The sequence below is a fragment of the Lactuca sativa genome, chromosome 3 (genome assembly GCF_002870075.4).
Source record: "Lactuca sativa cultivar Salinas chromosome 3, Lsat_Salinas_v11, whole genome shotgun sequence".
Taxonomy (NCBI): Eukaryota; Viridiplantae; Streptophyta; class Magnoliopsida; order Asterales; family Asteraceae; genus Lactuca; species Lactuca sativa.
Genome location: NC_056625.2, coordinates 128,364,693 through 128,389,198, shown reverse-complemented (window position 1 = coordinate 128,389,198; position 24,506 = coordinate 128,364,693). Strand labels below are relative to the sequence as shown.

The 24,506-nt window shown below is 34.5% G+C and overlaps 1 non-coding gene across 1 annotated transcript; it reads right to left on the bottom strand.

Annotated features, from left to right (window-relative positions):
* Positions 1-24,141: 24,141 nt before the first annotated feature.
* Positions 24,142-24,248, bottom strand: LOC111885118 (small nucleolar RNA R71). Its single transcript, XR_002848002.1, has one exon. It is a non-coding gene; the product is annotated as a small nucleolar RNA R71 (small nucleolar RNA).
* Between the last annotated feature and the right edge of the window lie 258 nt (positions 24,249-24,506).

The following is a 24,506-nucleotide window of genomic DNA, read 5'->3' as shown; positions in this document are numbered from 1 at the left end:
GTCGATGTTCAAGGTGAATGATTTCGTTAATTGGGTGGATGATTTCGTTTTGGACTGAGAAGTTAATATCGATGAATTTGGAATCGATGGCTCATATTAAGGAAACAAAACTCTACTGGGTTCGTGTAATGAAAAGGCAAGAATTGGGTCAAGAAAATTGAACGAAGCTGTTGATGATTTGGAAGAATGTATTTCGTACGAAGGGGAGAGAGAAAGATTTCGTTCAAATGATGCTCATGATTTCGTACGAAGTGAGCCATTGGCTGGAGAATAGAAATTCGTTTAAACGGGTTATGAAGATGGCTTCGTACGAAGTAAGAAGAAGAAATCAAAGTTTCGTATATGGCCCTTGACACTTCGTATGTTTGTCACTTTTCACCCAACTTCGACAATTAGCTGAAGTTTCGTATGTTGGGGTCCTCTTCGTATGTTTGGAGAACAAAAAGCATAACTTTCAAAAATAGTCCCTGAGGTTTCAAACATTTGGCGGTTCATATACAAATTCGAAAAAGGACTGTTTTTGCTGAAAATTGAAGAAAATGCATTTCAGGCCCCTGCAGTTTGTGCAAATTGACGCTTTTTATCCATATTTGGAAAAGGGAAAGAGTTTTGCATAATTGGCTGTTTTGGGCGCACTGGGTCACTGTAGAATTTTGAAATTGACAATTTCTGCCCATTTTGAGAAATTTTGTCAAAGGCGGTCCATGAACGAAGCTAAAAATTCAAGATTTTTTGGGTTTTCCAGATTGAAACACAAAGTTTATGCCACATGTTAAGGGGAGTTTTGACACGAAAAATTCCGAATAGAGCACGTTCTCTTTCCTTGAAGGTTTTATAATCAAATTTCGATTATAAAAAGGGGGAGAAATTTATATGGAAATTTGACATTGAATTTTTCATATTACGCGAACTTGAAGACCGAAGTGAACTTGAATATTTGAAGTTTATGAAATGATGTGATTGGAGATTCGAATGTGATTTCGGTTCGAAATGGGTTTTGTTTTATTGAAGAATTTTGGGGTGTGTTTTTTTGCTCAACTTTTGGGTGATCAATTTGGAGTTTGAGAAGCTCGTGATCATTCGTTGATGCTCAGATTGTATGTTCTCACATCCTAGAGCCCAAATTGAAGAATCATGGAAGAATTGAAGATTGAAGTTTGTTTCGACACGTGTCACCTTTGAGGCTCGAACCGCATAGTTGCTCGATTTTGGAAGAATTAAAGTGGGTCATCCATTCCTAACTTTGAGGGGGAGAATGATGGGGTGCAGTCTTTCATGTATGACTTTGTAGATGGTTTGACTTTTGTAGACCCACTTGCATGTGGTGCATTAGCCTTATGACTAATGAGAGTTAGAGAGTGAGAGAGAGACATGTAAACACCTCTATATAAGGTGGGTTTAGTCCACTTGTAGAGGCGTGCTTGAGAGATGTAAAAGTGAGTGTGTAAGTGTGTGTTATTTATGTAGACTAGGTCTAGATCCCTTTTTGTGTAACACCATACATATTCAATATATCTCTTAAACACCCAAATAACAATGTTCATTATGCAATCTTTTATTTCGCATGCCAAACCATGTTCTTATGTCACAACAGCCTCAGGTCCAAATACTCCTGGGCTAATCTCTCTCTCTCCACCAAAGGGATGTATCTCGAGCGGAACATCTTAGAGAAATACTCCCAAGATACAACAACTCTCTGATCTGGAGTGTATGAACCAATTGATGGTTTTTGAGCATTCTAACACTCCTATGGTGTACATGCAACCCTAGAAACCTTGGATCTATGTTTTCTCTATACTTACAAACTTTCATTTTCCAAGGTTGTCATCCTAACTAGCATATCATGGGGTATATGTAATATAAAAACTAGTAGAATAACATACCTTTCTTGTAGCTTTGATTCCTTAAGACCTTGTGAGCCTAGCACCCCAAGTGTGATGCCTCAAATGTCTCACACATCACCACAACTATTGGAATAACTTGAGAGAAGAACACTTGTACTCAAAATTCGGATAGCCCTCACTTGTATCTAAAATGTCCGATTTTACTTGCTATGAGGTTCTTTATATAGTGTGTCACATGTAAGGTTACACCATGCAAACCCTAATGTGCATGCCTTTTCATTTCCTCCATGATCCATGGGTTTTAACCTCCATGTAGCATCCATGGTTCACCCTATCGGTTTTAGCCCAATCAAATGAACCATGGATCATAAGCCCATTATATAAGAATGAATGATTTACACAATCAATCCCCATGTATTTAATTAGTCTCTTTTGATCACAAAATTAATTCCAAATTAATTATTGATCAATATTAATTAAATAATATGATTTCATATTAATATATTAGAACTTATAATATATTAACAAATCACAAGTATTATTTTCTCATTTTTCTATCCAATTGTTCTGATGCCTTGGAACCTAAATGGACCATGCTAAGTCGGGTCAAGTACATACCAAATATAGTTATGGACTTAGACACCTTATCCAATCAACAATCGTATCTCTTCAAAGTCTCATGGAACTAGACCATGCCATTTAAGATAAGGGATCATATAATCCTTTGTTCTCAAGATATCAGCCGGATAAATACATGGAACAACGTCGTACTTATTGTCTAGCAGTTTGTTTAATGATTTCCGATTTGTTTGACACAGAACTTAATCAAATACAACAATTTAGTTCTGACCAGGCCCGACACGTAAGTCAAAACAAAATCATCGAGGGGCCCAAGATATCGCTTTTAATCCTCCAAGGAATAAAAGGAACATATAAACTTCGACTTATATGCTTGTACCAGCTATTCATCAAGTTGAACATAACGATACGTTTTATAGGATCATGTTACTGATACGCTTTCGCACTATCAATGTTCAATCAACTCATAGCCAACAACTCATATCTCTTGGTTTGAAGACTTATATGATATTACTTTCTCACGATCACTCGAGATAATTCCATGAAGTGATACAAGTGAGCGTGGGTTAAATCTAATACTCAGACCTTATGAGCACTCATGAATGTTGCAACAACTATTGCTATGTCTAATACAATTCAGACAAATCTACAAACCCAATTCATGATAGTCTTATTTCAACACCTACTTCCAAATTGTGAGCGACTGTGGATGGTTTTGAATAATATAATTATTCTGGAAGTCAAAACATGCAAAATGAAACAATAGTAAATGATTGACACAAGACAGTACTATACTAGTAAATAAAGACACCTTTTATTTAAACATCAAATGTCAATTACATTTCAAATATAACAAGTTTCGAAAGCTATCTAATTAGTAAAACTAATATCATCCATCAACCCAATGCGCCTCGCATGCTATATAGGCTTAACCCTATTCAGTCCCTTCAGGAGAGGATCTGCCGGGTTCTCATCGGATGATATCCTGTTTGCCATGAGGAGTCCTTCTTCTATACGATGTCTAATGAATTGGTATTTTCAGTCGATGTGCCTGGATCTGCTGTGATCCCTTGGTTCCTTGGCTAAGGTAACTGCACTCTCGTTATCACAGAAAATCTCCATAGGCTCCTTTATAGCTGGTACAACTCCAAGGTCTCCAATGAAGTTCTTTAGCCATATCCTTTTCCGCCTCGCTTGCTGCTATATACTCTTATTCACAAGTTGAATAAGCTACTGTCTCCTACTTGGAACTTTTCCAAGTAATTTCTCCTCCATTTAGGGTAAAGACCCAACCTGACTGAGAGCGGAAATTATCCTTATCAGTCTGAAATCCAGCATCGCTATACCCTAATACTCTCAAGTCATCACTCCCACCGAAGGTAAGGACCCAGTCCCTAGTCCTCCGTAGGTACTTGAGAATGTTCTTCACTGTAGTCCAGTAAGCCTTTCCAGGGTTTGCTTGATATCTGTTGACCATGCTCAAAGCAAAGGCCACATCAGGGCGAGTACAAGTCATAACATACATGATTGAGCCCACAGCGGAAGCATATGGTACATGACTCATTTCAGCTATCTCAACCTTTGTACTCGGACTTTGAGTCTTACTTAGTTTGGCATTACATTGGATTGGCAAGTCACCCTTCTCAGAATCCTTCATGTTGAACCTTTTCAACACCTTATCCAAGTAGGTACTTTGACTAAGTCCAATTAGTCTCTTACTCCTGTCTCTCATTATCCTTATTCCTAGAATATAGGTAGCTTCTCCAAGTTCCTTCTTAGTGAAACACTTCCCAAGCCAGGACTTAACCTCCTGCAAGGTTGGAATGTCAATTCCTATGATTAGTATGTCATCAACATACAATACCAAAAAGCTAACTATACTCTCAATAGCCTTGACATATACACAAGACTCATCCTCGCTTCTTGAAAAACCAAACTCTTTGACTTTCTCATCGAAAGAAAGATTCCATCTACGAGATGCTTGTTTCAATCCATAAATGGATCTCTCAAGCTTACACACTCTATTAGGGTACTTTGCATCGACAAAACCCTTCGGCTAATTCATGTAAACATCCTCAGCCAGCTTCCCATTAAGGAAAGCGATTTTGACATCCATTTGCCATGTTTCATAATCATGAAATGCAGCTATGGGTAGCATAACCCTAATAGACTTAATCTTCGCTACTGGTGAGAAGGTCTCATCATAGTCAACTCCCGGAGTTTGAGTAAAGCCCTTCGCAACCAATCGCACGTTATAAGTGTGTACTTTCCCATTTATGTCAGTCTTCTTCTTGAAGATCCATTTGAACCCGACTATCTTACGACCCGGTACATTGTCAACTAAGTTTGAAACTTGATTGTCATACATGGACTGAATCTCGCTGTACATATCCTCCTTCCATTTGGCTAACTTAGGGCCTGCCATGGCTTCCTTATAGCCGTTAGGTTCATCCAGATTAATCAGTGTACTATCACTGATCAATGTATCACCTTCTGCAGTAATATGGAATCCATAATAATGCTCAGGTGCATTCCTAACTCTAGTGGAATGCCTTAGAGGTACAGACTCCTCAATTGGTTCAACAGGAGTTTCCTCCTCAGGTTGATGGCTAGTGTTTAAGGTTCCTTCACCGCTCGACTCTTGAAGCTCTTCAAGTTCAATTTGCCTCCCACTTTTTCCTTGGCTTATGAATTATCTCTCATGAAAGACTCCTCTCCTTGGTACAAAGAACATGTTTTAACTAGGTTTGTAGAAGATGTAACCATAGGATTTCTGTGGGTAGCCAATGTAAATACACCGCTCACTTCGAGGTTCGAGCTTGTCATGAGTCTCGCGTCTCACGAAAGCCTCACAACCCCAAATCTTGATGTGGTATAATATGGGAGCTTTCCCAGTCCACATCTCATGAGGTGTTTTGGCAACCTTTTTAGTTGGAACTAGATTAAGGATGCGGGCGGCACTCTCTAAGGCATACCCATAAAAAGAGATTGGTAATGAAGCTCGACTCATCGTGGAACAAACCATGTCCAACAAAGTTTGATTACGCCTCTCAGCCACGCCATTCAATTGTGGTGTCCTAGGAGGTGTCAATTGTGAGACAATCTCACATTCCTTAAGATAGTCAAGGAACTCGATACTAAGATACTCACCACCCGATCAGATCGAAGCATCATAATCTTCCTGCCCAACTGATTCTCCACTTCTTGCTTGAACTCTTTGAACTTTTCAAAGGTTTCTGACTTATGCTTGATTAAGTAGACATAACCATATCTACTGTAATCATCAGTAAAAGTCACATAAATGCGGTTAGCATCCCTTGTGGAGGTTCTGAAGGGTCCACACACATATATGTGTATGAGGTCCAACAAACCCTCACCCGTTTTACAAGTACCAGTGAAGGGTGACTTAGTCATTTTTCCAAATAAAACAAGATTCACAACTATCATCTGACTTTAAGTCAAATGACTCCAAGACTCCAGCCTTTTGGAGTTGGCCTATGCGTTTCTTGTTGACATGTCCAAGACGACAATGCCACAAGGATGCTTTATCCAAACTAATGGAAGAATCAATATACAATACATTATTTCCTAAGTTGTCTACAACATTCACAGCTTCATATACACCACTACAAGGTAATGCTTTAAAATAACATACATCATTGTAAAAAACATTAATAGCACCAATATCATTATCAAATGAAAAAGTAAATCCTTGTTTGTACAATCCATGAAAAGAAATAATATTTCTCAACATTTCAGACGAGTAACAACATTTATTCATATCTAATGTTAACCCACTACTAAGAAATAAAGAGTAAACTCCAATCTTGGTGACAGGTGATGCTTTCCTATTCCCCATGATTAAGTTTATATTCCCGTGCTCCACATGCTCACTTCTTTTTAGGCCCTGCACATCAGAACAAATGTGAATTCCACAACCTGTCTCAAGGACCCAAGAATTAGTATGTGGTGTGTTGTTAGACATAATAGTATAAATACCTACATGGGTAGGTTTAACCTTCCCATCCTTAACATCTTGCAGGTACTTAGGGCAGCTTCGCTTCTAGTGCCCCTTTTCCTGACAATAGAAGCATTGTGCATCTTTTGGGTTGGAAGAGGGAGTGGCAGAACCACCTTTGGTTCCACTGAAGAGGAGCCATCAAGAGACTTTCCCTTGGTACCCTTGGAAGGGGTCTTCCTCTTCTTCCCTTTACCTTGCCCGATTGCCAGAACGAGGGCAGTAGTAGGAGTAGCCACAACATTTTTACCTTTAAGATCACTTTCTGCAGTCCTCAAAAGTCCCTGAAGGTTACTCAAAGTGACCTCCTCCTTGTTCATATGACAGGTCATTCAGAACTGATCATAACATGGAGGTAAGGAGTGTAGAATGATATCTATAGCCAGCTCCTCATCAGAGTTCACATTCAATTTGAGCAAACGGTCCATGAACCTTTACATTTACTGTAGGTGGGCCGTGATGGGTTCACCAACCTTCATCTTTGTTGTGATTATAGAGCAGATGATTTCATACCTCTCTTGGCATGCACTCTGATGGTACCTTTCCATCAGATCCTGGTGCATCTCAAAAGGGTAGAAGTCCTCATTGAACTTTTGGAGTTCAGGTGCCATAGTGGCAAGCATGATACAAGCTACCTTGGTGGCATCTTTCTCATGTGCGCTAAAGTCGGCAGTTTCCTGAGGAGTAGCAGCAAACTCATCGATTTCCTTAAGCTCCTCGTCAAGGACATATTCTTTGTCCTCGTATCGAGTGACCATCCTTATGTTCCTAATCCAGTCATTGAAATTAGTTCCATCAAAGATGACTTTCCCACAAAGATTCATGAGAAAGAAGGAACCTGTTGGGTTTGAGCCAGAAGCAGCATTGTTGGAAGACATCTGAAAAAGAAGAAAGACAAGTTTAGATTAGATATAGAATCCTTAATAAGACACCCAAATGAAATATTAAGGCTAGGATCCAACACAATATTTTATAACTTGGAAGAGGGATGTCGTAATCCAAGCTACAAAATATTTAAAGGTAGGTAAATGACGATTTACCAATTTCCACCATGAAAAACAAAATAGATTATTACGTTTTAATTGGATTGAAACTCCTAGATATTTTGAGATTCGTTGAAAAATTCAATGACATGTTTAAATCTCGAATATGCCCTTCAAGTTTGTGATTGGGATACCGAGGATCACAAAAAAGGTGTGAATAACCATGCAAATTAACTTAGTACTCTTAACTTTATTACCTAATCGATGTGCCAGTTAACCACATACGCTCCACTGATCTACAATAAACATTAAGCTACCCTTTTCCACCCTTACTAGTCCATGTTAGTGTGCCGGTTAACCACACACGCTCCACTAACGACTTGGTAATGGTACAAAGTGTAATTTCATGGGTTAGCATCTATTTCACATTTTCCTAAAGTAACTAAGATTGGGAATTTATAAAAGTTTAGTTACTTTATAATTATCATTATACTTTTAATGAAGGGAGAATTATAGTCTTTGTCCTACCCGTTCGACTAACGACCCTCCACCAGTCAAGGAAGCGGTGAGTAAGAGTGGACACCCATTAAGTTGCCATTTTATAGGCAACAACCTTATACCCCCTTATAGACCGGCTTCGTGAATGAGGCCTACTAACGGTAAGACTTACTTGATCTTATATATATATATATATATATATATATATATATATATATATATATATATATATATATATATATATATATATATATATATATATATATATATATATTAGTCAATGTGTCGGTTAACCACACACGCTCCATTGACTCAATGATAAGTTACAAGACACCCATTGCCAACAAATATGGTCCCATATTAGTGTGCAGGTTAATCACACACGCTCCACTAACGACCAATAAGGTGCAATGTGCAATTTTATGGGTTAGCATCGAATTCATATTTTTCCTAAAGTAACTAATATTGAGAATTTTATAAAATCGTTTAGTTACTTTATAATTCATTATACTTTTAATGAGAGTTTAGTGTCCTATCCTAGTCGTTCGGCTAACAACGCTCCACTAGTAAAGCGTGCGATGGGTAAGAATGGATACCCAATGTCAGTTATTTTATAGGTCGTTTGCTTAAACACCCCTTATAGATAAGCTTCGTGAATGAGAGCTACTAATGTAAGACTGACTTTTCTTATACATATATAATATTAGAATTTTAATTTTATATAGTATAAGGGTGTATTTTAAATATTTAAAATACTAAAGGTTTTAATATTTTAATAAATTAAACTTTTAATTTAATTAAATTTAAACCACACATGGATTTATTAATTGTCTTTTAGTTAATCTTTTAATTAAATTATTAATAAAATCCACAAGGATATCTTCTAGGGTCTTCCATTTAAATTTCCAAAATTAAACTTTTAATTTCAATTTTAAATTACAAAACAAAAGAGGTGTATTTTAATTTTTTTTAAAAATACTAGGTTAAATTCTAAATAGGAAAATAATCTTATCATTATCTAGATTAAACAAAATCCTTTAATTATGATAAGGATATCATATTACCTTTCAAAAAATTCACTTTTAGGCATTAAAAACGAATTAAGGCAATTATCCTAATCAAACGAAGATATCAAAAACGAAAAATCAGGGATCTGGCAAGACAACTCGTCACGTCAGGCACTGAACTCGTCGAGTTGGGCCAAATCGTCAAGTTCATCTTTGAACTCGTCGAGTTCTCGGAATAGGGAGCAAGTTCGATTTGCTTCTTCTTTGGACAGTTCACTATTGCATCAAATTGAATTGAAAAACATCATAGGCTCTGATACCAATGTTGGGTTTTGAACATATCTACAATCCTATGTGATCATGCAACCCTAATTGCTATGGATCTAAGTTTTTCACTAATTGAACATGCAAATTAAATACCAAAGCAATAAACCTAGAAAACTAGTTATATGATCGAAATTCATAAAGAAATTAGGGTTAGAAGATTACCTAACTTGTTATGTAGTAATAACAAGACAATCTTGAAGATCCTTGACTCTCGAAAGCTTAGTGACTAAAATAATGCAACTCTAATGGCTCACAAACACTCTATGCAGCAGGATGAGAGGACAGATACACTTAAAAATCGGCTCGGGTTATGAATACTTGCTTCGGCCGAAATTCTAATGACTTGGGGGGGGGGGGGTTATATAGGGCTAGGTTGCTTAATCTTAAAGCTGGACTTGAATAAGGAAACCCTAATTCCTATCCAAAACCCTAGGCAACCCATGGAGCTCCTTAAGGAAGCCCTTGGACAAAATCTTATAGGGCCACCCTATAAATTTCGTCCACTCCTTTCCAGGGAGTCCTTAACCCCAGTTTCACAACTATCAATGATTTGCAAAACAGCTCCTTCATTATTAATCAGTTCCTTTAATCCCAAAATTAATCTCAGACTAATTTCTGATTAACTACTAATTAATAATATGATTTCCAAATAATATATTAATCTTGTAATATATTAATAAAATCATTTTGAGTACCAATTTATTATTTCAAGTAATAAATTCTACTCTCTTCACTAGTCATCCTGTCAAGTTGAATGAGTGAAGGCAACCCAAAAGGACCATGCTACTATCAAATCAAGTACATACCAATTATAATTATGGGCTTAGACACCCAATCCAACAAAAACAACAAAAACAATCTTAATATCGATGAAAATCATGATAAAATAAAATAGAAACTAAACGACAACAAAATTAAAACAAAAAACACAAAAAAGTCGTAAATATGAAAACCTGATTAATTATGAATATATCTCCGATCAGATGATGCAATTGCAATAAAGATCATATAAAACCTGATCGATTAAGCAACTTCTCTCATTTCAGAGTGTAAAAACGATCTGATTGAAAATTAAATCAACTCCGATCAGATTATAAAATTGAAATAGAGATCTCAAACTACAGAACAAAAATCTGATGAAACAATTGTAATACAGATGCGAAACTTCACGATAAATGCGAAGAATACGTGTAATTCCAACCGAATTATATAAAGAAAAAATATTGATAATGAATTCCAATATATCCGATTCAAACGATATAAAGATCTGATGAAATCGGAAATTGAATATGAAGATGAAAACTGCAATACAAATGCAAAACTTGAAGATAAATGCAATAAATACGTGTAATTGCTAATGAATTATATAAAAAAATTTCTTGATAATGAATTCCTCTATATCCAATTCAAACAAGATTAAATCGGAAAATGAAGATGAAGAACAAAAAGGTAAATAAAAAAATTGATAATTTACAAATATACCCATAATAAAAAACTATACGTATGTTTTTTTAAAGGTTTACATGTTAGATAAATGATTGACTGAGAATGGTTCCCCCATTCTTAACCATTTTAATTTTCTCAATTGAACTCACCTTATATATATATATATATATATATATATATATATATATATATATATATATATATATATATATATATATATATATATATATATATATATAGAGAGAGAGAGAGAGAGAGAGAGAGAGAGGTAAATTCAATTGAGAAAATAAAAAATGTTGACAATGAGAGAATCATTCTCAGCCACTCATTTATTTTTGTCGTAAAAGCCTCTATCGTTACGACGGAAATGAAAAATGAATACACGTGTGTTTTCCAACAACATGTGTTCTTAAACTATGATAATTATTACTTTGATATATAAAAAACAACATAGTTTTTTTTTTCATTTTTTTATTTTTAAGGAGTTATTTTCATCGAAAATTGATTTTAAATATATCAAAATTCAAATTTTTTTTATTTTCTATAAGTAGGCATCCACATTGATATAGTTTTAAGTTAAAATAATTATTTTTATAGTTTCACCTATCATTATTTATAAGTGAGTAAAAATAAATCAGACTTTACATAATCTTATGAATAACAAATGTGTTGTAGAAAAAATCTTATGTATTTTTATTATTTATGAATAATAAGAGCTGAAACTATAATTGAACTTATCTCTCTCTCTCTCTCTATATATATATATATATATATATATATATATATATATATATATATATATATATATATATATATATATATATATATATATATATATATATATATATGCATCAAAAGGTAAATCTATGTGCACTCTAATTTGTTCTTGTACTCGTGAATTAATCTTTTGTTTTATTGTTGTGTATTTTAAGTTTTTTATTTGATTTGTTTTTATAGTTTTATTTGACATTATTATTTTTTTTATTGTTATTATTATTATTTACTGTTTGTTTTTTTAGTAGTTGTGTTAAGGGGATATACTAAATAATGTAGGGTAACACCCGATTTATATGATAGAATCATAGAACGTTTAAAGTGGTGAATGGATCAAGGTTTAGGTTAACGAGAGAGATTCTGCTAATCCATTTTACTATTACTAATAATTATAGGTGGCAGAGAGATTTATTCAAACCCACCTTCACGTACATTAAGGAATCGCATAGGTTCTCGTTGATTATATAATTTCAAAATAAAAGAACAATAGGTGGGTTTTGTGTCACAGCCTTTTGAATATGAGTTTTTCGATAACTTTATCATCAACTAAATTAATAGTTTAAGATATTTTTTTTTTCTATCTATTTTCATACCCATATTTGAAAAGTCCTGATAATTCTTATCATAGAAAATTTCGATTAGTATTCGCTTATCCCCTATTTTATATGTACTTGCTTGTTTATCAAAATCTCAATAATTTTTCAATTTCTTTCAACCACCGCATGCACCGTAGAAGTCTTGCATGTATTGAAACAACTTATTTTAATTCTTATTATTTTAATGTATTGTAGTCCTGTTTATTATATATATATATATATATATATATATATATATATATATATATATATATATATATATATATATATATATATATATATATATATATATATATATATATATATATATATATATATGGAAAAATTCAATACAAACCATTATTAATCAACGAATCAAAGAACCAATCTAAAGCGTCGAAATTTAAAGCGTTCAACGGCAAAAGGAAGGGTTGTATACTTTTACGATGAACGCACATGTATCAGATTATAACACAACTCATTTTTTTTTTCGTTTAAAATTTTTTTAGGCCATTTTTTATCGAAAAAAAACCGAGTATACCGTTCACGATTTTTCGTCCTCTTTCCAAAGAGATCAATGATGATATATACAAAAAACGAACTTTTTTTTTTTCGAAAAAAACTCACTTCATTCTTTTTGTTGAAAAGTTCAGGTCTATTTTTTTATAGAAAAAAATTAGGGATAATGACTTAAAATGGTAATATATTTTTCGATTTGTACACATTTAGTCATTGAATTTTTTTTCGTCCACATTTACCCCTTCAATTCGTTAAACTGTACACATTTAATCTTTATGACCGACACTCCAGGTTAGCCGGTAAAAATGACTTAATAGGGTAATATATTTTTCACTTTGTACACATTTAGTCCTTAATATATATATATTTTTTTCAAAATAAGTCATGTTTGTTTTCGTATTCATTTAGAACTTATGAATGATTTTTTTTAGGTTTTTTTCACGACATCTTATGTGGAATAGTCATATGGTGGTTGGATAAGTTGAGGTGGTCTTGCTATATGTTGTAGGCCGAGATACCTGGTGCGGACCGACTATAAGCTATAGGCACGGAGACTCGAGACGAACGGTTGGGTTAAGGCGGTATGCCAACAAACACTGGGTATTCCAGTCTGATGACTGATTGAACCTATTGTATGTTGGCATTCCAGTCCGATGACTGATTGGGCCAAGGTATTCCAGTCTGATGAGTGTGAGTCCGTTATGCATGATAATACGTTTGTTGTATCGGGTATTTTTGGGGAAACTCACTAAACTTTATCCTTACCCAGTTGTCTATGTTTTCAGGTTCTATTGTTGGTCGTGGGAAAAAGAATGCATGGCTGTACACACTCATCAACAATATTGAGGATTCTACGTTACTTATATTACTCTGATTTTCTATAAACATATTTTGGAATAAACGTTTTTTCTTAATAATAGATTTATATTTAGGAGTTTTGCCTTATTTAAAGTGAAATTTTTTTGTTGTGAAAATGAGACATTACACATAAACATCAACAACCTCACACACTTTATCAACGATTATCCCACATAAGATGTCGTGAGACAAACATAAAGAAAACATCCATAAGTACTGAATGTGTACAAAAACAAAAATGACTTATTTTGAAAAAAAATATATTAAGGACTAAATATGTACAAAAATATTAAGGACTAAATGTGCATAAAATGAGAAATATATTACGTTATTAAGTTGTTTTTCCCAACTAACCTGGAATAACCGGTCATAAGGACTGAATGTGTATAGTTTAACAAGTTGAAGGGGTAAATGTGGACGAAAAAAACTCAGTGACCAAATGTGTACAAATCCAATAATATATTACCTTTTTAAGTCATTATCCCAAAAAATTAATAAATATATTAAAATTCATGTTTTTTGTACTTTTTAAACATATATTCATATTCATGTAAGAAAAACGATATTTCAGTTCAGATTCACATTGTGAATCTGTTTAGATTCATATTGTGAACCTGTTCAGATTCACATTGTGAACCTTCTCAGATTCATAGTGTGCATAATAGTAAGTCAGATTCACAGTGTGAATCTAAACTCATTGGAGATTTTTCACATTGTGAATGTTAAAAATTGAAATATTTACAGTTTAGATTCACAGTGTGAATCTACACTGATTGATGTTTTTTTTTAAAGCTTCTCATATTCATAGTGTACATAATAGTTAGGGATGACAAAGTAAACCTAACCCGATGGTAAAAACCGAAAACTAACATATTAGGATCGGGTTTTGGGTCGATATATCGGGGCCAGGAACGGGTTTAGTATGCTTTTAATTTTTTTTTTGCGGGTTTGGTTACAGGGATGGTAAACAAAATACCTGTCCCGATTACCCGAAACCGAAAACGAAATCGTAACCCGTTATGTGAAACCGTTCATATATATATATATATATATATATATATATATATATATATATATATATATATATATATATATATATATATATATATATATATATATATATATATATATATATATATTTCCTTGAGTTATCTTCTTTGTTGTGAAAGATTTAAAAATAATATCTTGAGATAGCTTCCTGTTTATTTGTAATGCTAGTGTTTTGACATTTTTTTATTCATAGTATTTAGAGTAATAGTGATATTATGATTTATGAATGCTGACATCTTTATTGTTTTTTGCCACTAGTAACCACTTATGTATCACAACAAACACGTCTACTTTTAATGGTTTTGTAAATTATCAAAATTATTTTGGATATGAATTTATGCTTGCATCACTAAGTCTAATGGTCTTGTATTCTCATTGCATCAAAATTATTCTTAATTTGAATGTTAAACGGGGATCCCCGTTACCCTGTTGGGATACTCGTAGACTCGATAATATTTTGGTAAACAGGTACCCGTTGGGAATCGGGTCGATGATGGGATCGATTTTCATATTCGGGGATGGGGATATGATTACCAAAATCCGTCTCGTTGCCATTTTTAATAATAGCAAGTCAGATTCACAATGTAAATCTGAACTGTTCAAGCATTTTCACATTGTAAATGTTAGAAATTGAAATATTTACAGTTTACATTCACAATGTGAATCTACACTGTTCGAGTTTGTTTTTCCTTTTTTTTTTTAAATCGATGTTAACGTTTATTAATAGAGTATACAAAACTAATATTTTTGGTATAATTTTGTTTTGATAAAAATAAACTTAAATATTCAAAAAACTAACAAAATGAAACGAGTTTTTTTTCGAAAAAAGTTTATTTTTTATATATTAACATGGATCTCTATGGAAAGAGAACGAAAAATTGAGAACAACGGTATATTCGGGTTTTTTTTTTTTTTTTTTTTTTTTTTTTTGATAAAAAATGTGGCATAAAAAAACTTTTAAACGAAAAAAATGTGAGTTTTTTTTGGTAAAGAGGTGGATTTTTTGGTATAATCCGGTATGTGTGCATCCAATCTAAAACTGTACATCTATTTCTTTTACCATTGATCATTATGATTTCCGACGCTCACGATTGGTTTGTTGTTAATTATGGTTCTCTATTGAACCTCACCATATATATATACATACATAGTTAGGTTTATGTGAGACCATCATATTTTGTGAGAAATGGAGACGCAATCTTAGCTATTCATTTTGGAGATTAAAAAACAATAATTTTTAAAATGTAAAATAAATGAAAATTTTCAAATCGAATTTTGAGAATGTTAGAATATTCTATTAGAATATTAAACTATAAATATTCAAAAAAATTTAATAGAATATTAGAATATTCTAATAAATCTAAGAATTCAAGTAGAATATTAGAATATTTTACATATCTATCAATTTTAGTAGAATATTAGAATATTTTAACATTTTAAAAACTCGATTTGATTATTTACAATGTAATATTCTATTAGAATATTTCACTTATATTTCGAAAAAACAATGATTTTTTTTTTTTACTTTTTTATTTACTGAGTATAACAGGCCCCGCTCAAACTCGCATAACGGGCCCCACCCACATACAAATCTTAGAAGCATAAAAGATAATAGCATATAGAGTAACCATCGGGCCCCGCCCAGGAAGCATACAAGTACATACACATATAAGAGTCACACAGACATCTAGTATTATAGCATAATTGATCATGGGCTGGCATTGGAGCCTTAGGCCCCGGTAAACATGGTGAGGAAACTCACCTCGCACTGCTGAATATCATGGAAAGATCTCTGGCTGCTGGCACACTAAAATCACCACGCTATCACAAAATAACCACCAATTAATAATTAGATCATGTAACAACCCAAATTTTACAGAAAATTTTAACTTTTAATTTGACAAATATCAACCACAATGTGTCAAAAAAATTCCATTACATAGCCATAGTATTTAAAATTCAGAGTATATAAAAATTAAATGTGAAAACACTGGAGAATGCACGTTGCGCCATGAAGTCAGGCCCTTGCCCTTATCTCTAGAATTACCTGAAACATTCAATAAAACTGTAAGCACAAGCTTAGTGAGTTGCCCAAAACACACTCATCATATAATCACAAGATACCATGCACACATATATACATATAAGTTTGACATGGACTCCCTCCATGGTCTTCATTTGGAATGTCGTGAGCTACCCTTATGGTCTTGTAACCCCGAGCCATAGGCTCCTCTCATGGTATTATCATGTGCCATGGGATCCTCCCATTGTCTTCACGTAAATCCACATATAGCTAAAATATCAACATTTACATATGTTCGATTAGGTGTCTAAGCTCATAACTATAATTGATATGTACATGACCCGGGAGTAGCATGGTCCATTTTGGGTTGCATATCACCAGGACAATTTGAGGATGGGTATTTGAGTAAGAGGTTATTTATGATTTATTAATATATTATAAGTTCTAATATATTAATATGAAATCATATTATTTAATTAGTATTGATCAAAATAGACTAATTAAATTTATGGGGATTGATTATGTAAATCAATAATATATATATGGTTTTGGCTATTGATCCATGATGGGTGTTGGGTCAAAATATGGTTTATACTTTACTTTTGTGGGCAATTGTATTTTTTCTGTAATATTTATGAATTTATGGCTATGTTTACGGCTGAAGTAATTGAAGAGCTTGATGCTTTAAAGAGTTTTGTAAACCTTCCGGTCAATGAAGTGTCATGTTCTCATTCATGTGAAGTTTCATGTTCTCAATCATGTGAAGATACGGTTAAATTTCTCAGGGATCAAATTGATTTATTTAAAAGAGAAGTTGAGGACCTGAGATATGAAGGATATCAACTCAGGAAAGGACAGAAACCCATGAAGGCTGAATTAGAAGCTAAAACCAAGGACTTTAGGAAACTTCAGGAAGACTACAGTAACAAATGTGAAAACTATGATTATGTAGTCAAACAAAATGCTGAGCTAGTGGCTGAAGTTGAATCTTTGAAAGGAAAGTTTGAAACTGCCAAACTTGATGTTAGAAAATATGATTTCTCAAGTGAGGTGGTTGCAAATATGATAGACCAAAACATGCAGTTTAAAAGGAATCAAAACAAGGGTCTAGGGTATGATAGTGTACCTCCTCCTTACAATCATAACTACACATCCATCCCTATGAAATAAGAAGAAATTGACAGGGAGGCACATCTTAAATACGGAAAACCTGCTGGATTTGTGTCAGGAGGAGTTATTAATGTTGAAAATATTGATGTTTCTGTTACATGTGCAGGTAAAGTAGCAGAAGATGAGAACAAGGAGAACACTATTGAACAAACCGATGACTCCTTGAACTCTGAATCTGTTGCTTCGAACTCAACTGCTTCTGATCAACCAGCAGTTGAAAAATACATGCCACCAATTCCAACGCAACAGAGTTCTTGTGGCAAGTGTGCATGTGGGAACAACAAGAAACGAGGCAAGGATACGCCACCAGGGGCAGGAAGAAACAATTTCCTAGTGAAGAAAAAGACTTGTTTTCACTGTGGAACACCTGGTCACATTGCCCGAAACTGTCCTAATCGCGCGTATGTTCCCTACTACGCACAAGGATGGAAAAACGCGCCAAGTGGGAGATGCTTCAAAAGAAACCCTTCCAGGTCACGCTCAGACAATGGTGACTGGAACGCGCAGAAGGCCAAGAATCAAACTTCCAAGGCCAAGCATCCAACTCCCAAGGCCAAGAATCCGAATCCCAAGGACAAGGAGGGAACGTCGGCCAAGACGTCCAATCCAAGAGATGCTCCAGTGAAGCCAAGACCGGTTAGGTCAAAGTCATCTCGGCAATCGACTTCAAGTTCCAAATCAAGTGCCGACGCACCCATCGGATCGAACAAGAGATGGGTTAAACCCGAATATAGATGGGTACCAAAGGTGAAAACTCCAAAATCTCCTAATGCTTCTAACGTTTCTACATCTTCTGTTTGTGATAAGCAGGATATGTCATGGGAGAGAGTATCGTGCAAGGATGACAAAGGTCGCCCCAGTTTCAAAATAGACTGGGTTCCAAAGACCAATTAATCCCGCTCTGTGTCGGAGCAGCTATGGAGGCATATCATCATACTTCAGTTTGTTGGTAGTGGCTGTTGCAGGCACATGATAGGAGACATCTCTCAACTGTACAACATTCAGAACTTTGTTGAGAGTATGTGTCCTTTTGCGGGAAAGGAAGAAAGGAAGAGATCACACATGGGGTTTGTGCTTAATGACATGAAGAATTTTCGGATCTATTCTGAGTTTATGCATGCTGTTCTCAGACCTTCTGGATGCCAATTCAATCGGTGACTTACGATTTGCGTTTTCTTCTCTATACTCCTGAGTTTTTCTTAAGCTGATTCGCTTTAAAGACTGATTTTTGTTTTAGGTTAGTTTAAATTTGTGCATTTACTTTCGTTTCTCTCCTATGCACAAATTTAGGAGGAGAAATAAAAACAAAACAAAAATTAGAAAATTTTAAAAAAAAATCCAAAAACATCAGAAAATCAGAAAATAAAAAAATATATTGGTTATGAGTCTGTGTTTGAGGGAGATGTTTTGGGAAGTGATATTATCAAGTGATAACAGGCAACCTGAGTCTGCGTAACGTACCCGAAGTTGAAGGGTCTATGCTCTAACTTGATGCGTCGGTAGGCACGAAAGATTCTAAATGGACTTGACTAGGCAGAGTTGAACTTAGGAAATTTATAAACTTGACAAATCTTGACCTAGTTAGATCCGTTCAGCCTGACAATACGACACTCGGATAGGTTGAGTAGGGAGATATATATGGGAATCTAGTCGTCACATTAATTGAACCCGTACTTGGAACCGTGGTTTAACTTTTCCTCGATGTGCGGATTCTGTCCTTAATTCCGGTTGGATGGGGCGACTGGTAAATTCCGATAAATTAGGTCTGTAGAATATCATTTTCTTTCTTTCCGTCTGTTAGTCATATGTTGTCTCCTTTGCGCGAATTCTAATCCGACCTGGTACACAACATATGCAACTCTATTTCTCTGCAGGATATATATATATATATATATATATATATATATATATATATATATATATATGTGTGTGTGTGTGTGTGTGTGTGTGTGTGTGTGTGTGAAATATATGTGTGAAATACTTCTCATCTGTTAGCCATATGCTGTCTCCTTTGCGCGACTTCTAATCCGACCTGGTACACAGCATATGCAACCTTCTTCTTCTCAACCCCTCTGAAGTAGTTAGCAATAGAATTCTGAATCTCTTCTCTCTCTGAATGGTTGTCTGCTCACCCGGTGTAAGGAGTACTCTGGAAGTTCTTGATGGCTGGGGCATATCAGGAAGCGGGAAACACGTTCCAGTACACTTAAAATTGAACTCATACAGATTGTCTGTAGATCTCGCTGCTCAATTTAGGTGGACAACAATATCCCTGGTCGTCGTCAGATGAATGGTCCTTAAGATATAGTATCTAAGGAATTAGGATAAGATATAATTTTTAGGAACTTAAGTTCACCTTGTCTTGTAACAAATAGTATGTCCTAAATTTGTCACAATTTTTCGTGTTTAAGTGGACAACAATACCGACGATCGACCAGACAAAGATGTGAATATGAAAGGTACCGAGAAGTGGATAAAGGCTGTCTAAAAACTTTGATCCCAAATCACTCTTAAAGTTAGATATCATTTTTATTTTTGTTAAATTTGTCATAGTTTCTTCTAATTTAAATATTAAGGGAGAATTAAAAATTAAAAATAATGAAAATAAAAAAAAACAAAAAAAAATCAAAAATCAAAAAAAAATCAAAAAAATTAAAAATCCAAAAATAGTGTTATTTCTGTTTTATTTCTTGTTCACAAAAATCAAAAATCCAAAAATATTTTTGTTTCTATTTTAATTTGTGTGCTAAGTTTTCTTTTAGTTTTGTTTTTGTCTTGAAAAGTGATTTCAGGTATAGATAAGACTCATGGAGTTTGTGTTGAAGATTTTTGAGCCAAAGCCTCGTCCGTGAGCATCGAAGAATTCTCATTCGAAGGAGCACGAAATGAAGACTATTCTTTCAACATTCAATCCTTCAACCCCAGAAGCCAGGTGAAGCTGCAATTGAAGATTATGTTACGGATTGCATTAAAGCCTCCTCAATCAGTCAGCTGCTATCGTTGTACCTGCTAAAGTGATCCAGAAGATTTGTTCTCTCTGATGTTTATCTCTGAAGATTCTCAAGCTGAAAGCACTATCTTTCAAGAATCAGTACGTAAAACCTCCTCACCCAACGTGCGTTCAATGCTAAATTCTGAAGAAAACCTCAAGTGCTCAAGATGAAGTCATTCATTGAAGATTCATATGTTCATCCTGATGCTGTGAAGAAATCGAAGGTTAAAGCTCAAGCCAAAGCTCCCATTGAAGATTAACAAGAAGAGTCAGCTACTTTTAGGGGGAGCTTGTTGGGTCAATTAAGAAAAGAAAGCTATAAACCAAGGGGGAGATTGTTGGGTCAAAATATGGTTTATACTTAACTTTTCTGGGCAATTGTATTTTTTCTGTAATATTTATGAATTTATGGCCATGTTTACGGCTGAGTTTACGGCCGTAAACACCTTACGGCCATAAACTCATTTACGGCCCATGTGTGTCCGGCCCATATTCAAGTATAAATATAGGTGTTAGGGTGAAAGGAACTGATAGATGAACCCTAAGGAGTTTACGGCCAGAGAAGAGAGAAAGGAACGTTTGTGTGGGTGAATCTTGTGTAAGGAACTTAATTCATATTATTAATACATTCAAGAGTCATAATATTCTCCTTCTCCTTCTCTTCTGATTTGATCTGACATCATCCGTTTGATTGGGATTCCGCACCATCAAACGTATCTGACTGATACACGGGCAGATTAGGGACTTACAATGGGCTAAGCTTATGTAAGTTTCCATGAAGAGTTTCCCACATGGAATATAGATCATAACCCAAAGAGTATAGATTAGGGTTTACCCATGACTCTTAGATTCCTATATATATATATATATATATATATATATATATATATATATATATATATATATATATATATATATATATATATATATATAACGCCATGGATAAAATCGGTCACAACAAGTGTTCTTGGAGTTCATAACCAGTTTGTGTACCTTGTAATCTCTCTCTCTCAAGTCATCCAATTGTTCAAGGGTGTGTTGTGAAACGTTTTAGGCATCACACTTGGAGTGCTAAGTTCTTAAAGGCCAAAACTACAAGCCACATGATATGTGCATATTTAGTCATATATTTTGTATAAAATATTAATACCTTTTGACTATTTTATTGCAAATATGGAACAAAAGATGCTTAATCACGTTTAAATTGTATTTTCAGCTAAAAGACATGCACGGGAGCAAAAAGGAGCGGGATTAGCAATAGGTAGCTCGGAAATGGATAAAATAAGAAAAAAGAGTAAAAAACAAGAAGAACTCGGCAAGTCAATACCCCGACTCGACGAGTCAGATCGAATGTTCTCGAAGACATACAAGTCCTTTCCCTACACGGATTTTTAATGAAGGACTCGACGAGTCGATCCCTGGACTCGGCGAGTCAACCCTGTTTCCAGAAGTCTATAAATATGACATTCCTGCCTGAAACAAAGGACTTCTATGGAACCCTTGGAGGTCAAGCTTCGATTGAGAACACGCTGGAAGCTTTGGAAAGTGAAGAATTGACCCTACGTTCGATTTTGAGGAGGATTAAGGCAAATTCTAGTTACTCTTATTTAAAATTTTGATTGAACCATGTTTAAACCAATGGATTTCGTTTTTGAGTGTGTTTTTGCTGTAATTATGAACTAAAACCCTTGTCTTCTATTTAGGGTAGATGATTTTGTGAATATGGATTGATTTTATGGTTAGGATTAATTTAATTTGGTGATGTTGTTTTGTTAAGCTTGTTAAAGAACCTTATATGTTAATTACAACTATTTTCAGTTAATTAACCAGCATATTAAGTTTTATGAACATCTCTTAATTGCTAATTTCGTATGATTTATGTGGGAACATTGATATATGTCTAGGAATAGCGACTGTGAAACTAGGGTTAACTAGAAAATAGATAAATTAATGTGTGAGCAAGTGTGACGAACCATCAACAAGAGGTTAATTGAACGACCAATTTAATTAACCACTATAAGTCCTACTTAACTCGAATTAATAAACTAGGAAATTCATTAATTTAGACAACTGGCCACTGTTTGAATTAATCTATTTTCTAAGGACTGGTAATAATGAACGTGAACCTAATCACCTTAATCGGTAGCCAAAGAAAAAATAATCCCTTGCATTTACCATAAAACCAACCATAGGATCAAATGATTCAAACCTAAATAGAAGCCTCTTTTACTATTGAATTTGGTATATTTTTGCTTGATTAGCTGTTAGTTGCTTAGTTTAAGTGTTAGTTAAGTTTCTAGTCTTGTAAAACTGAAAAAATCCTTCTATTGTACTATTTTTTTCTTTAGATAATTCTAGTAGTTAGATTAATTACCATTCCCTGAGTTCGATACCCTGCTTGCTTAACTATACCACCAACAGACAGGTACACTGCCTTTTGTGTGTCTAATTTAAATTAAAAAGTAGGAATAAAACTAGTTAGTTTCACACGCATCAAGTTTTTGGCACCGTTGTCGGGGAGTGGTTCTAAAATTTAATTTGATTACTAGTGTTATCGATCCTTTGTGTGAGATTTTTCTTACACAAAGTTATTGCTTTTAGTAAATTTAATATTAGGATTGATTTTTTTAGTTTTTAGCCTTTATTAAATTTGTTTCTTTTATTTATTTATTTATTTTTTCTGTTTTGGCAGTGAACTCGTCGAGTCCCTACGAATAGACTCGACGAGTCCATCGCTGAATGCATAGTTTCGTTTTTAGTTAATTTTGTTCTTTTTACGCGTGTTTTCTGTTTTGATTGCAGTATGTTTATGAACATAGGAGGAGGTACACCTTTTATTCCACCACTTAAAGACCCAGAAACAACTTTGAGGAAAAACAAAGGCAAAACTATAAGAGAAACCGCAACATCGAAGAATTCGCCATTGAAGAATCTCAAATCTATTTTTAGTAAGAAAAGGGCAAGAAAGTGGGAGAATCCAGCATCTCTTCAGTAGCAGATGAAGACCCGAAGGAGGAGGATACTGAGTACGAACGAAAAGGAAGAAACTGAATTCAAAGAAGAAAGCGACTTTGAAGGAGAACCCGCAACCACCATGGCTAATATAGATGAAGTTCCCATGGGCGAATGGAAGAAAAGAATACGTGACGATACCGGCCCAGGACTCGTGCAACCCACAATTCCTGCAACTGCCACCTTTGAACTTAAATGGCACATACTTGCTCAACTTAAGGAAATCCCATTCTTTGGGAAGGATCACAAAGATGCATACAAGCATCTAGACGAGGTCAACGACGTAGTCGACTACTTCAATGTTCCTAATGTACCTCGCAACACTGTTTTACTTCGTATGCTACCAATCACATTTAAGGGGGCCACGGAAGATTGGTTGAAATCACTCCCTCCAGGGTCCATCACCACTTGGGCTAAAATGAATGAAGAATTTATAGACCAATTTTGCCCTCCCTCAAATATAGCCAAGTTGAAGAAAGCCATAGCCAATTTTGAACAAAAATTTAGAGAGTCACTTTATGAGGCGTGGGAGAGTTACAAGGGCCTACTAAGGAACCACCCACATCATGATCTAAACAGTCAACAAGAAGTCTCCATTTTCTATGATGGAGTCAATTTAACAACTAGGCACCTCCTTGATTCGCATGGACCTCTCACAAAGAAGCCAACCCCGGTGATAAAAAAAGTAATTAAAGAATTCTCTAAACATTCTAGAGAATATCATAACCCAAAGAATGACTTAACTCGAGGGGCAGTGAACTCTATTACTGATGACATGGCAGCAAAGATGGCAAAATTGGAAAGCATGGACCGAAGAATGACTAAGATGGA